Raw genomic sequence first — 15,643 nt, 5'->3', positions numbered from 1 at the left:
ATTTACCTTCAGGAAGGAGATGAGGAGGATTTTCTTTCGTCGGAGGGTGGTGAATAGACAATAGACAATAGACAATAGGTGCAGGAGTCGGCCATTCGGCCCTTCGAGCCAGCACCGCCATTCAATGTAATCATGGCTGATCATCCACAATCAGTACCCCGTTCCTGCCTTCTCCCCATATCCCTTGACTCCGCTATCTTTAAGAGCCCTATCTTGCTCTCTCTTGAAAGTATGCAGAGAACCGGCCTCCACCGCCCTCTGAGGCAGAGAATTCCACAGACTCACAACTCTCTCTGTGAAAAAGTATTTTCTCACCTCCGTTCTAAATGGCTTACCCCTTATTCTTAATTGATTGCCACAGAAAGCTGTCAATGGATATATTTATGGTGGAGATTGATGGATTCTTGATTAGTACAGGTGTCAGGGGTTATGGGGAGAAGGCAGGAGAATGGGGTTAGGAGGGAGGGATAGACCAGCCATGATTGAATGGCGGAATAGACCAGCCATTATTGAATGGCGGAATAGACGATGGGCTGAATGGCCTCATTCTGTTCCTATCACATGAACTGATGAACTAACTCTATCACAACAGTAAGGTTTGGAGGTAAACAGGGGGATGGGCAGTAATGCTGTCTACACGGTAGAGTAGAGTCAAGCCGACCAAGATGACCTATGTAGAGTCATAGAGTCCTACAGCATGGAAACAGGCTCTTCGGCCCAGCTTCCCCATGTTGACCCCATGTCACCCCATCTTCACTAATACCACCTGCCTGCATTGGGCCCATATGCTTCTAAACCTATCCTATCCATGCACCTTGGCCAAATGAATGTTAAATGTTGTTATGGCACCTGCATCATCTACCTCCACTGGAATGTTTCTGCCATTTACCAATCACCCTCTGTGTGAAGAAGTTGCCCCTCAGGTCCCTATTAAATCTTTCCCATGCCACCGTAAACCTATGTCCTCAGGTTCTTGATTCCCCAACTCAATCTGTGTGGTCACCCTATTTATTTCCCTCCTGATCATACACACCTCTGTAAGATCCCCCCCTCATCTTCCTGCGCTCCAAGTAATAAAATCCTAGCCTGCCCAACCTCTCCCTATAGCTCAGGCCCCTCAAGCCCTGCCAACGTCCTCTTAACTCTTCTCTGTACCATTTCCAGTTTGACGACATCTTTCTCATAACAGGGTGACCAAAACTGAACACAATACTCCAAATCCACCAGGTAACCCAATGTATGGTTGGCACAGCGGTAGAGTTGCTGCCTTACAGAGCCAGAGGCCCAGGTTCGATCCTGACTATGGGGGCTGCCTGTATGGAGTTTGTGCATTCTCCCTGTGACCGCGTGGGTTTTCTCCAGGTGCTCAGGTTTCCTCCCACACTCCAAAGAAGTGCGGGTTTGTCGGTTAATTGGCTTCTGAAAATTGTAAATTGTCTCTAGTGTATAGGATAGTGTGAGTGTTCGTAAATCATAAATTGTCCCTCGAGTATGTAGGGCAGTGTGGGCACGAAGGGCCTGTTTCCGCTTTGTATCTCTAAACTAAACTAAAAGTGAGTTTGGCCTCATATCCCTCTAAACCTTTCCTATCCACAGAGCGAATGCAGAATCCAGAAAATCAGATGCCGAATTGTATGCAGAGGTGGATAAAATCATGAGAGGAATAGATCGGGTAGATGCACAGAATCTCCTGCCCAGAACAGGGGAATTGAGGACCAGAGCACATAGGTTCAAGGTGAAGGGGAAAAGGTTTAATAGGAATCTGAGGGGTAACTTTTTCACACTAAGGGTGGTGGGTGTATGGAACGAGCTGCCAGAGGAGTTAGTTGAGGCTGGGACTATCCCATCGTTTAAGAAACAGTTAGACAGGTACATGGATAGGACAGGTTTGGAGGGATGTGGACCAAACACAGGCAGATGGGACTAGTGTAACTTGGCCAGTGTGGGCAAGTTGGGCCAAAGGGCCTGTTTCCACACTCTAATTAAAGCAGAATTGAATCTGGTTTGACCTTTCTCATTAAGCTTGAACCACCTCAAGTGGGACTGTTTCAGGTGATCACTTGAGTTAAGATATTCATCCCAGGCAGTTCATCAGCCTGGTCGCCTTTGGCTGCCACAGCATGCGGGTCACATGATTGTGATTAACTTCTCTGCTTCTCTTTGATTTGCACTGACCTCTGACCTTCATCAAATCCATACAGCTGAGTTTTGCTCACTTGAAAGGATTCCTGACCAACTAATTGTAAATCAATGGGTTTTAAGAGATTTGTGTCACTGTCGTATCGCAGCTGTGTGCAAACTGGATTTAGCTCGGGCTCAGCAATGATTAGCCCTGCATATGGTTTAAATTTTGTGCACTGGAATCATAAAACAATGTTATAAACAACTATTTTGAAAGCTCCAAAAATAAATCAACTATGAATCGATCAAACCACTGAAGATTCACCGTTTGTTTCCCCCAGAGTCTGTGTGAACGTCACGGTAAAATGTTATTTGGTGTGTGGTTTAACAGCTAGAAAGAAATGATTTAAAAATATGTACACACAGATAAGGAGACGTCTATTTACTCCCATTGATTTATTTGTCAGTCGGGGCTCTTTTCAGACACTCAATTAAATGACAGTGAAGCTGCCCGATAGTCCTGCTCGGTTAATGAAACACTATCCGCTTGATGTATTTAACACAAAAATTGCTGCAAATGTAATCACTGCTTCCCAATCCCAAATGTGGGCAATGTCAGTGTAACTGATCTATAGATGTATTTAAAAAGTGCAATCTGTTGTTAACGAGAAAGGGGTTCTTGCTGAAGGATGCGATACGATGGAACTTTATTCATCCCCGCGAGGGCAATCGGTCTGCTGACAGTCGCGACACACAAGGTTGAACGAAAACTTGAAATTAAAAATTAAATTAAAAGGTGAAAAAAAAGGAAAAAGAACAGCTGCAGCACCAGAGACCCAGGTTCGATCCCGACTAAGGGTGCTGTCTGTACGGAGTTTTTGTACTTTCTTCCTGTGACCACGTGGGTTTTTCCCTGGGAGCTTCGGTTTCTTCCCACACTCCAAAGACGTACAGGTTTGTTGGCTTGCCGTCGCGCGCAACGCCAAAACTGGAACGAACGAACAGACAAACAAACAAACGCAGGCATATCCTCTGGGCAGAGGATTCTAAAACTAGAGTGCCCCCCCCCAACCCCCCTCCACCACACCGGTTCCCTCTTTGTTCTCCCAGCATCCCCATCTGGCAGATGAATTGCAAGCTATGGGGCTGCAATGATGTGTCTCCATTGGGGCACGGTGGCACAGCGGTGGAGTTGCTGCCTTACAGCGCTTGCAGCGCCAAAGACCCAGGTTCGATCCCGACTACGGGCGCTTGTCTGTACGGAGTTTGTACGTTCTCCCCGTGACCGCGTGGGTTTTCCCCGGGAGCTCCGGTTTCTTCCCACACTCCAAAGACGTACAGAAACTAATCTGCTTCTGTAAAACTTATAAATTGTCCCTAGTATGTGTAGGACAGTGTTAATATGCGGGGATCGCTGGTCGGCACGGACTCAGTGGGCCAAAGGGCCTGTTTCCGCGCTGTATCTCTAAACTAAACTAAGCTAATGTTGTGGTGATCTAGTGGGTTTTTTTTAACTTCTCCAGTGCTTTTAACACCATCCGGCCTGCACTGCTAGGTAGCAAACTGAACATGATGCGGATGGATGCTCCATGTGTGTGTGTAAGGGCAGGGTGTTGATATGGATAGAAAATTGGTTGGCAGACAGGAAGCAAAGAGTAGGAGTGAACGGGTCCTTTTCAGAATGGCAGGCAGTGGCGAGTGGAGTGCCGCAAGGCTCGGTGTTGGGGCCGCAACTGTTTACCATATATATTAATGATTTGGAAGAGGGAATTAGGAGCAACACCAGCAAGTTTGCGAATGTCACAAAGCTGGGTGGCAGTGTGAACTGTGAAGAGGATGTTAGGAGGATGTTAGGAGGTTGCAGGGTGACCTGGACAGGTTGAGTGAGTGGGCAGATGCATGACAGGTGCAGTATAATATAGATAAATGTGAGGTTATCCACTTTGGTGGCAAAAACAAGGGGGCAGACTATTATCTCAATGGGGTTAGGTTAGGTAAGGGGGAGGTACAGCGAGACCTGGGTGTCCTTGTACACCGGTCACTGATAGTTGGCTTACAGGTACAGCAGGCAGTGAAGAAAGCTAATGGAATGTTGGCCTTCATAACAAGAGGATTTCAGTATAGGAGTAGAGAGGTCCTTCTGCAGTTGTATAGGGCTCTGGTAAGACCATATCTGGAGTATTGCGTACAGTTTTGATCTCCTAATTTGAGGAAGGACATCCGTGTGATTGAGGCAGTGCAGCGTAGGTTCACAAGATTGATCCCTGGGATGGCGGGACTGTCACATGAGGCAAGATTGAAAAGCCTAGGCTTGTATTCACTGGAGTTTAGAAGGATGAGGGGATATCTTATAGAAACATATAAAATTATAAAAGGACTAGGTCAAGCTAGATGCAGGAAAAATGTTCCCAATGTTGGGCGAGTCCAGAACCAGTTGATAGAGCTCTCAGAATGTTTGATGAAATTCTAAATGTTGTTGAATACCTCTGAATGTCAGTCATTTTTGTGGTGTTTTGACAGCTGTGATAGCAGGCTAAACCCAGGCGGCATTACAAGTATTTGGTGGACAGGATTTGGCCTAACACCACATCATGGGATTAATGTCACAGGAGATAGACACAAAAAGCTGGAGCAACTCAGCGGTGCAGGCAGCATCTCTGGAGAGAAGGAAAGGGTGGCGTTTCGCGTCGAGACCCTTCGTCGCAGGAGACCCTGTTGTGGTACATGACCTTGCAGCCGAGAATATGCTCAGCTTCAGCGAGCAAAGGACATGAAAAACTAAGACACAAGGAACTGCAGGTGCTGTTTTTTTTTTTTTTTAAAGCCACAAAGTGCTGGAGTAACTCAGCGAGTCAGGCAGTATCTCTGGAGAATGTGGATAGATGAGGTTTTGGGTCAGAACTCTTCTTCAGGCTGATGGTAGTATCTTCCCTGTGCCACACCTGGATGCCCATTTCTCCTCATCCCCTTTCACCGATATTCCTTCCTCTGGCTTCACATTTCATGTGTATGATCTCCTTATATTGCTACCGACAGTTTCTTCCCAGCTGTTATCAGGCCGAATGGCCTACTATTGTCCATGTATCTATGCATTTATGACAATCAGCCCGAAGATGGGCCCGACCCTTGATGTACGTCGTCGACCCTTGATGTACTGCACTGCCTTAACCCGCTGAGTTACTCCAGCACTTTGTTTTGTTTAACATAAAAAACTAAGCTAGAGTCCAGACTGGAAACTTCATTTAATCAACTGATTTTAAATCCCCTATTACCATGGAGAAATTAAACATATTTCAATCAGCCCAGCCTTCTGGAATACTAAGCAATTTAATGGAATATGCCCCCAATCCTGAATCTTATTATGCCCCTGTCCCACTTAGGAAACCTGAACGGAAACCTCTGGAGACTTTGCGCCCCACCCAAGGTTTCCGTGCGGTTCCCGGAGGTTGCAGGTGGTTGCCGGAGGTTGCAGGTAGTGGAAGCTGGTAGGGAGACTGGCAAAAACCTCCAGGAACCTCCAGGAACCGCACAGAAACCTTGGGTGGGGCACAAAGTCTCCAGAGGTTTCCGTTCAGGTTTCCTAAATGGGACAGGGGCATTATAGTCACACCATTGGGCTCAGAGGTTGAGCAACTGTCTTATAGAGCTTGCAGCGTCGGAGACTTGGGTTCGATCCTGACTCCGGGTGCTGTCTGTACGGAGTTTGTACGTTCTCCCCCTAGACCTGCGTGAGTTTCCTTCCACACTATTGTAGATTAATTGGCTTGGTGTATGTGTAAATTGTCCCTAATGTGTGTAGGATAGTGTTAATGTGCTGGGATCGCTGGTCGGTGCGGACTCGGTGGGCCGAATGGCCATTTTTCCGCGCTGTATAATCTAAACCAAACTAAACTAAACCATGATAGCTTTTCAGGTTTGGGGCAAAGATTTTAAAATCCTGTTGCTTTACAATGTCAGCGAAGTAATTATTTTTCCAAGAGTGCATGAGGCTCTGGACAGCTAAAAATGACCATCATACATTTCCTCAGATTAGCTGTCATCCTGCATGCTTCGGTTCATTCTCTCATTTGAAACCAATATGTGGGGATTTTTTTTCCTTGCAGTCTGGCATCAGAGTAAAGCACAATGTTGATACCGGTTGTCACCAATGCAATGAAGTTCACCGTGAGCTGGGAATTGGAAGGGGGTGGGAATAAAACCAGCAAGTAAAACTCATTTCACTGAGAATAGGTTAAAATAGACAACAGTTTTAACAGAACAATTCTGGCCTATTCTGGGCAGAGTGACTGCAATAAATCATTCCGTCTGATGAAATTGTATTTTGTTTTAGAAAAGATTAGTTAGACAATAGACAATAGGCAATAGACAATAGGTGCAGGAGTAGGCCATTTGGCCCTTCAAGCCAGCACCGCCATTCAATGTGATCATGGCTGATCATCCACAATCAGTACCCCGTTCCTGCCTTCTCCCCATATCCCCATCTCCGCTGTCTTCAAGAGCCCTATCTAACTCTCTCTTGAAAGTATCCAGAGAACCGGCCTCCACCGCCCTCTGAGGCAGAGAATTCCACAGACTCACAAATCTCTGTGTGAAAAAGTGTTTCCTCATATCCGTTCTAAATGGCTTAACCCCCTTTTTTTAAACTGTGGCCCCTGGTTTTGGACTCCCCCAACATCGGGAACATGTTTCCTAGCGTGTCCAAACCCTTAATAATCTAATATGTTTCAATAAGATGCCGTCTTGTTGAGAGGTACAGTGCAGAAACAGGCCCTTCGGCCCATCGAGCCCGCGCCGACCAGCAATCCCTGCACACTCACACTATCGTACACAGACGAGAGAAAATTTACAATTACACCAAGCCAATTAGCTTACAACCCTGTATGTCTTTGGAGTGTGGGAGGAAACAGAAGCACCCCTCGCAGGTCATGGGGAGAACGTACAAACTGCGTGCAGGCAGCACCTGTGGCCAGGATCGAACCCGGGTCTCTGGCGTGGTGAGGCAGCAACTCTACTGCTGCGCCACAAGGCAAAATTGGTTTCTGAAATCGAGCATCTGATTATTCCATTGCACAGGCCAGTGCAGAGGATCTTAAGACTCGCAAGGATTAAATGTGCATCACCCATCACCACATCAAAGCTAGACATAGCCGGCTCACTCTGCAGCCTTACAGGGATCACAAGGCAATGGAAAAAGCAAGCAGGGAGCATATGTTAGGAGAATAAAAGGTTCATTAGGATAAAGATTATTGAATTAACAGCAGATCTCAAATTGAAGGCTGCAGGATGCTAGCAGCAAAAGATATCAGAAATCAATGGGCGATTAGTGGTTTGATTTTGTTAATTACTGGAATTGTTTCAAGCAGAAAAGATTGATAAAGTACAGTTGTTAAGAAGACACAATCTATCTACTGGGACCCAATACACTGCAACTACTTTTAAAACATAGCTCGACACGAAATGGGCCTTTTAAAGTGCAAATCAGCTCGACTTCAAGTCTCCCCTTTGATGAGCCTATCGAGCTTTAATATTAAAAGAGAAAGGAAGTTAAGAGGAAAAAACGCGCAGAGAAAGATTACTGCTTAAAATTCAACTTCAGCTGGTTGTAGACACAAAATGCTGGACAGGCAGCATCGCTGGAGAGAAGGAATGGGTGACGGTTCGGGTCGAGACCCTTCTTCAGACTGGGAGTTGGGGGAGAGGGAGACACAGAGATAAGGAAGGGTGAGGTGTGAAAGCGATAGATTATAGGGGACGATGATCAAGGAAAATGTAGAACAAAAGTGCAACAAACAGGTGAAAGGCCTGGATAGTGTGGATGTGGAGATGATGTTGTGACTAATGAGAGAGTCTTGGACCACAGGCCATAGCCTCAGAATTAAAGGACTTCCCTTTACAAAGGAGATGAGGAGGAATTTCTTTAGCCAGAGGGTGGTGAATCTGTGGAATTCATTGCCACGGATGGCTGTGGAGGTCAAGCCAATGGGTATTTTTAAGGCAAAGATCCTTGATTAGTACGGGTCAGGGGTTATGGGGAGAAGGCAGGTGAATGGGCTTGAAAGGGAAAGATAGATCAGCCATGATTGAATGGCGGAGTCGACTTGAGGGGCCACAAGGCCTAATTCTACTCCTATTCTTTATGATCACCGAGGTTGGAAGATGAGAATGAAGGGGGACCTGCGCTGGCGAGAGCGAGGAGGGGCCCCCGAGAGCAACCTGTAGGGGGGCCCGACGTGAGCGAGGGAGGCAGCCGAGAATCAAGAGGGGACCCCCGGCAGGTCACCACCGAGAATGAAAGGGGATCCAGCAGGGGGCCGTCAAGAATGCAGGGGGGCACCTGGTACCACGTGCGGCGGCTGGCCTGCGGGAAGATAAGACCTTTCAATGAACTTTTTGTAACTTTGTTGGTGCCAGAAACATGGCGACTCTTTGTGTACCACCGAGGAGAGGTCGGGCGTGTCCCTGGAGAGGGAGACCGCGGTGTCCACGGGGACTTTGGGGGCCTTCCACGAACGCTGTTCGCCGCGGTGATTCTGTGGAATTCATCGTCACAGAAGGCTGTGGATGCCGTCAGTGGATGTTTTTAAGGCAGAGATGGATAGATTCTTGATTAGTACAGATGTCAGAGGTTATTGGGAGAAGGCAGGAGAATGGGGTTCGGAGGGAGAGATCGATCATCCATGATTGAATGGTGGAGTGGATTTGATGGGCCAAATGGCATAAATTCTACTCCTATATCTTATGATCGTATGAAAGTGGGTAATGTACCCTTTAAGTAGTGATATCCTGAAAAAGCACGGCTGCTTATTGTATTCAATATATAACATTATGACAAGTAATTTTACTTCCACACTGCATTAATAAGTCATGTGTAAGATTTGAGTTATCAGCATTTTGCTCAATAGAAGTTACCTGCGAGTCTTTAATCATAGATGTCGAGAGGTCTGACTTCAGAAGATCTGGGACTGGTTAAGTACTGGAATATTGCCAGTCATTTTCAGTTCTGGCAGAAAATCTATAGCAAGTGGATGTATTGAGATTCGCATTGGCCACGAGTAGTTGCTTACCTGGAAGGTATTACAAAGAGTCAAGGCTTGTTCCTTCTGGTTTTCTATAAGAAATTACAACCCAAAAAACACATTGTTTAACCTCTTAATGACTAAGTTGGGAACGAAAATGACTGGGAAATGTTATCGAGGCAGCAGCGGGGCCCAACTTGCCCACACCGACCAACGTGTCCCATCTACACTGGTCCACCTGTCTGTGTTTGGCACATATCCCTCGAAACCTGTCCTATCCATGTACCTGTCTAATTGTTTCTTAAACATTGCAATAGTCCCTGCCTCAACTAGCTCCTCTTGTTCCACACACCCACCACTCTCTGTGTGAAAAAGTTACCCTTCAGATTCCTGTTAAACCTTTCCCCATTAAACCCAAGTCCTCTGGTTCTAGATTCCCCATACTCTGGGCAGGAGACTCCGTGTGTCCACCCAATCCATTCCTCTCACCTCTATAAGATCACCCCATCGTCCTCCTGTGCTCCAAGGATTTGAGTCCCAGTCGACTCAATCTCTTCCTATAGCTCAGACCCTCGAGACCTGCAAAATCCTCGTAAAACTGTGTTTATTTTTTAGATATATCCAGTATTTACAGTATTCTTGTTTGTATTTCCTTTTGGTTTAAGTGTACAAATGATTCTCACAAGTAATCTTGCCATTCCGCTTTCCAGAAAAGGTATTCCAGAGAATACAGTCAACTCACGTGTCCCAGGTCCATTAAGATTCAGAATGAATATTAATTCCAGGCATGCAAGCTCATGCACACCATGTGAAAGCACTCAGCTAGCAGATCATAAAATAATAATTTTGCTTATAGGAAACATCATTTTGCCACAGGGGCAAAAGATGTTATCTTTATAATATTCAGTTTGGAATTCTTTCGTTTTTAGTATAGTACTTTCGAGATGCGTATTGGAAACAGGCCCTTCGGCTCACCGAGTCCACGCCGGCCAGCAATCCCCATGTACTAGCGCTACACTACGCACTCGGGACAATTCACAATTTACAGAATTAACCTGCAAACCTGCGGATGGGACACAAAATGCTGGAGTAACTCGGCGGGACAGAGAGAGCATCCGAGTTACTTCAGCATTTTGTGTCCTTCTTTGGTGTAAACCAGCATCTGCAGTTCCTTCCTACACAACCTACCAACATGTACTTCTTTGCACAAACTCCGGACAGACAGCACCTGTAGTCGGGATCATATCTCATTGACCTCCTCTCCCCCTACCAACCCTCATGGTCCCTCAGATCCACATCAGCCGGTCTCCTCTCCATCCACAAGTCCAACCTCCGCAGTTTTGGGGACAGAGCCTTCTCCAGGGCAGCTCCCAGGCTCTGGAACTCCCTCCCCAACTGATCCGCAATTCCGTGTCCCTCACCATCTTCCAGTCCCGCCTCAAGACCCATCTCTTCACCTCTGCCTATCCTTAGCCCCACGTCCCCGTCCCTTTTCATCTGTGCATTAATTGCCTCATACTGTGTTTTGTATTGAATTCTGTCTTTACTTTGTGTACTAGTCATGTCTCTACTATTTATTTCATTCCCCTAACATGTTTTTCCTCTACATGCTCAATTTTTGTAAGGTGTCCTTGAGACTCTTGAAAGGCGCCCATAAATAAAATGTATTATTATTATTATTATTATTATTCCCTGGTCTCTGGTGCTGTAAGGCAGCGACTCCACTGCCGTACCTCACATTTTTAGTATTGCCACTTCTTTTAGTAAAATGAAGTAAAATTCTGTTGACTATCAGCTGGAACAATCCATGAACATGTTTGATGCAAACCACTCAGCCCATCCCATAGTCCCTTGAGCTAGATGGAAAGGACAGTATGACTCTATTTCCCCAGAGGGCACAGGTTTAAAGTGAAGGGGAAAAGATTTAATAGGAATCTGAGGGGTAACTTTTTCACACAAAGGGTGGTGGGTGTATGGAACAAGCTGCCCGAGTAGGTAGCTGAGGCAGGGACTATCCCAACGCTTTGGAAGCAGTTAGACAGGTACATGGATAGGCCAGGTTTGGGGGGGATATGGACCAAGGGCAGGCAGGGACTGAGGAGATGTTGGCCGGTGTGGGCAAAATGGGCCAAAGGGCCTGTTTCCATGCTCTATGCATCGATGGCTCCATGACAGCACTGGGTCTCTACTTGCAGGAGGTTAGAAAGTTGAGGGGGGGACCTCATTGAAACTTGTAGAATAGTGAAAGGGTTGATGTGGAAAGGATGTTTCCACAGGTGGGAGAGTCTAGGACCAGAGGTCATAGCCTCAAGGCCCTGTCCCACTTTCACGACCTAATTCACAACCTTTTTCACTCATGGACATTTTTCATGATGTTGAAAAAACGCTCCGACCTACTTGATGCCACGAGTACCTACGACTAGCATCACGACCTACCTACGACCCTCCTACGACCTCCTACGACCTCGAGACGACCATGCTGCGAGTATGAGTCAAGGGCAAACTGGGCAGAGATCGTGAAAGTGGGACTGGCCCTTCAGAATAAAGGCGCTCTTTTAGAAAGGTGGTTAGGAGGAACATCTTTAGTCAGAGGATGGTGAATCTGTGGAATTCATTGCTGCAGATGTCTGTGGAGGCCAAGTCAGTGGATATTTTACAGGCAGAGATAGACAAATTCTTGATTAGAATGGGTGTCAAGGGTTATGGGGAGAAGGCAGGAAAATGGGATTAGGAGGCAGAGATCAGTCATGATTGAATGTCGGAGTGGACTCGATGGGCCGAATGGCCAAATTCTACTACTATGACTTGTGATTCACACAGTGCTGTCGGGCCTTGCTCTATTATCACCATAGATGCTTGGATAGTAAGAAATACTTGATGCCATGAGTCAGCTCGGAACTTGTGAAACATCACAGCTCCTGAATCTATTGAACCCTACCCTTCCATCAAACAATGGCGCCACCTTTTCCATTGAATAGTGTCCTGGACTCTTTCTGTGCCTCATCATGGCGGCACGGTGGCACAATGGTAGAGTTGCTGCCTTACAGCGCCAGAGACCCACGTTCGATCCTGACTACGGGTGCTTGCCCGTACGGTGTTTCTACGTTCTCCCTGCGACCTCGTGCGTTTTCACCGGGTGCTCCGGTTTCCTCCCACACTCCAAAGACGTACAGGTTTGTTGGCTAATTGGCTTGGTATAATTGTAAATTGTCCCTGGTGCGTGTAGGATAGTGTAAGCGTGCGGGGATGGCGAATTGGCGCGGACTCGGTGGGACGAAAGGCCTGTTTCCGTGCTGTATCTCTAAACTAAACCAAACTAAATTAAACTAGTCATCACACGGACAAACGGTTTAATCCAACCATCCAACTCTCCTCGTTCCCAATCCCCTTCCCATCCCTTTCTTACACCATCATGAAGGAAATTCAAATTCTTCTTGCTGGCTTTCACTCAACCCTTATTGGAAAGGGGAAAGCTAGATTTTTTTCTAAATAGATGAAGTGCTTAAAGGAGCCTATCCGTGGAGTAACAATTCAGACATGAATTGTCCTTGGAGCTCTGGGAATCTCAGTCCACAAATTTCTGCCCATTAACTTTAATGAAGGGAAATGATTTGTCAGCAATTGAATTATCATTATGATGTGACTGCTGGGGTTGGTAGAAACTCGACTAGATGGAATTCCTATATTCTTATGTAATGTACAGATTAATATTACGAACCACCACACTGTGACAGTACTCGATATTTATGCTCCTGAGGGATATTGCTGTGCCATACAATCACAATTATCTTGACATATGCTAGTAATGGGATTTGCTGTATCCCTTTGGAAACATTGATGGATGGTTCAACTGCCCTTTATTAATCAATAAAGGAGGACCCAGGGTCTCACACGAATATACGAGTGTATTCGTTATGGCTCCGTGACTCTTAGCAGTCAGTAACAAAGCGTTTAGTGTGCGCTCCTTTTGAAATGAAAATAATTGAAAAAAGCCTTTATCTTCATATTCTATTCCCAAGATGTCGAGATGCGCTTCGCATTCAGCGATGCATTCTTTGAGCTGCAGTGTTGTTGTTTCGTGGTAGGTGTATCAGAGAAACAGAGTTTCATTGATCACTTGAGCATTGCATCCGATCTTCGAAAGCTCCTTTTACGGATGCACAGAATCTCTTGCCCAGAGTAGGGGAATCGAGGACCAGAGGATGTGGGTTCAAGGTGAAGGGGAAAAGATTTAATAGGAATCTGAGGGGGTAACTCTTTCACACAAAGGGTGGTGGGTGTAGGGAACGAGCTGCCGGAGGAGGTAGTTGAGGGTTTGACTAGCCCAACATTTAAGATACAGCCAGACAGGTACATGGATAGGACAAGTTTGGAGTAATATGGGCCAAGCGCAGGCAGGTGGGACTAGTGTAGCTGGGACATGTTGGCCGGTGTGGGCAAGTCGGGCCAAAGGGCCTGCTTCCACACTCTATGACTATCACTCTTTTGAGTGGCTTTCTTGCACGAGGTCACAGTATAAGAATCAGCAACCCACTCATATTCATCAGTTTAGTTTATTGTCACATGTACCGAGGTACAGTGAAAAGCTTTTGGTGCGTGCTAACCAGTCAGCAGAAACACAGTACATGATCACAATCGATCCATTTTTAGAGTATAGATACATGATAAAGAAATAACATTTAGTGCAAGGTGAAGCCAGCAAAGTCCGATCAAGGATAGTCCGAGGGTCATCAAAGAGGTAGATAGTAGTTCAGCACTGCTCTCTGGTTGTGGTAGGATGGTTCAGTTGCCTGATAAGGTCTGGGAAGAAACTGTCCCTGAATCTGGTGGTGTGCGTTTACACCAGGGCAGGATTTAGATGAAGAGAGGCCCTAAGCTGTTCCTCTTGTGAGGCCCCCTCCGCGTTGGTTTTCAGCGCTGGCGGCAAGGCAGCGACCGGACAGCCATGGCGGCCAAATCTCCCACAATTCAAAGCGAGGGAGAAAGTGCCCAGCGCCGACCAGTTGCCGTTGCAGTGCGCATGCGCAGGGCGGTCGATGATGTGCTGGCCGTGGTTGTGTGCATGTGCAGGGGGGGGGAGGACGTGCAGGCCGCAGCAATGCGCATGTGCAAGGCGGCCTGCCGTGCCGGCGGATGAGGATCGAGCGGAGCCCGCGGCCCGGACACGGATAGCGGGGGGAGATGGAGTGAGAGAGAGATAGAGAGGGGGGCCCGCCCAGAGTTGAACGATATGTGTCCTGCCTTGGCCGGAGACCCCCCTAGACCTCGAGGCCCTAAGCTTAAGGTTGTCTAGCTTATAGGTAAATCCGGCCCTGGTTTTCACACTTTAGACTTAGACTTAGACTTAGATCCTTTATTTGTCATTCAGACCTTTCGGTCTGAACGAAATGTCGTTGCCTGCAGCCATACATGTAATAATAAACAACAAAACACACAATAAACACAAATTAACGCCACCACCAGGCACCTCCTCACTGTGATGGAGGCAACAATCTTAGGGTTACTGTCTCTTCCCTCCTCTTCTCCCTCTGCCTTTCGCCTGATGGCAATCCTGGCTATTTGCATCAAGGCCTGGCACAGCAATTTCAATGCATGTAGAATGCAAGAGGCAGCAGAGAGTGGTGAACTTTGTGTAGACTTTAGAGATACTGCGTGCACCAACACTCTCCAACACATGGCGCTACTGATGGTGGAGAAACTCAGCGGGTGAGGCAGCATCTATGGAGCGAACGAAATAGGCAACGTTTCGGCCCGAAACGTTGCCTATTTCCTTCGCTCCATAGATGCTGCCTCACCCGCTGAGTTTCTCCAGCATTTTTGTCTACCGTCGATTTTCCAGCATCTGCAGTTCTTTCTTAAACATGCTACTGATGGTAACAGTTCTGATGCAGAACTACGCCAGTGAAAGAGACTGACAACAATACTATTCCAGGGACCATGAAGAATTACAGCAGTTTCTACTGAACGCACAAGATATTTTTTCTGTTAATTCATAGAAATTTGATTAGGAGGAGAACATGATGTCGTAATCGCTTTTCTAATGACATAATAGCTTCCTGATAATAAAAAACTAACTGCTTAATGTGTCTACATAATGGATACCTGGGAGTGATTACGAGACACTAATTTAATTGTAACTATCTTCAGAACCCAGAGATTTGATTAGTCTGAAAATTACTCTAGGGTAGCTGATATATTTATAATCTATATATGGTTGATTTTATGGAAAATACAGTATTGATGTTCCGCAGTTGCTGTCAGAATGCTTCATGACTTCCCGATTTCAGACGCGCAAATAATCAATATTGAGAAATACTTGCAGTCACTTCCTGAGAGATACTGTCGTCAATGTAGATTCAATGCAGCTTGAGATCTTCATTAAATATAATAATGCACAAACATCAATAGATTATGGAAAGAAAATTGCAGTCCGAATTTAAGTGGACTGACCTGTCATTACGCAACTGTGATTAATGCACTTGTTTAGTTACTATTTATGAATAATC

Source organism: Amblyraja radiata, chromosome 28 (genome assembly GCF_010909765.2).
Source record: "Amblyraja radiata isolate CabotCenter1 chromosome 28, sAmbRad1.1.pri, whole genome shotgun sequence".
NCBI lineage: Eukaryota > Metazoa > Chordata > Chondrichthyes > Rajiformes > Rajidae > Amblyraja > Amblyraja radiata.
Note: the sequence above shows the minus strand (reverse complement) of the source record.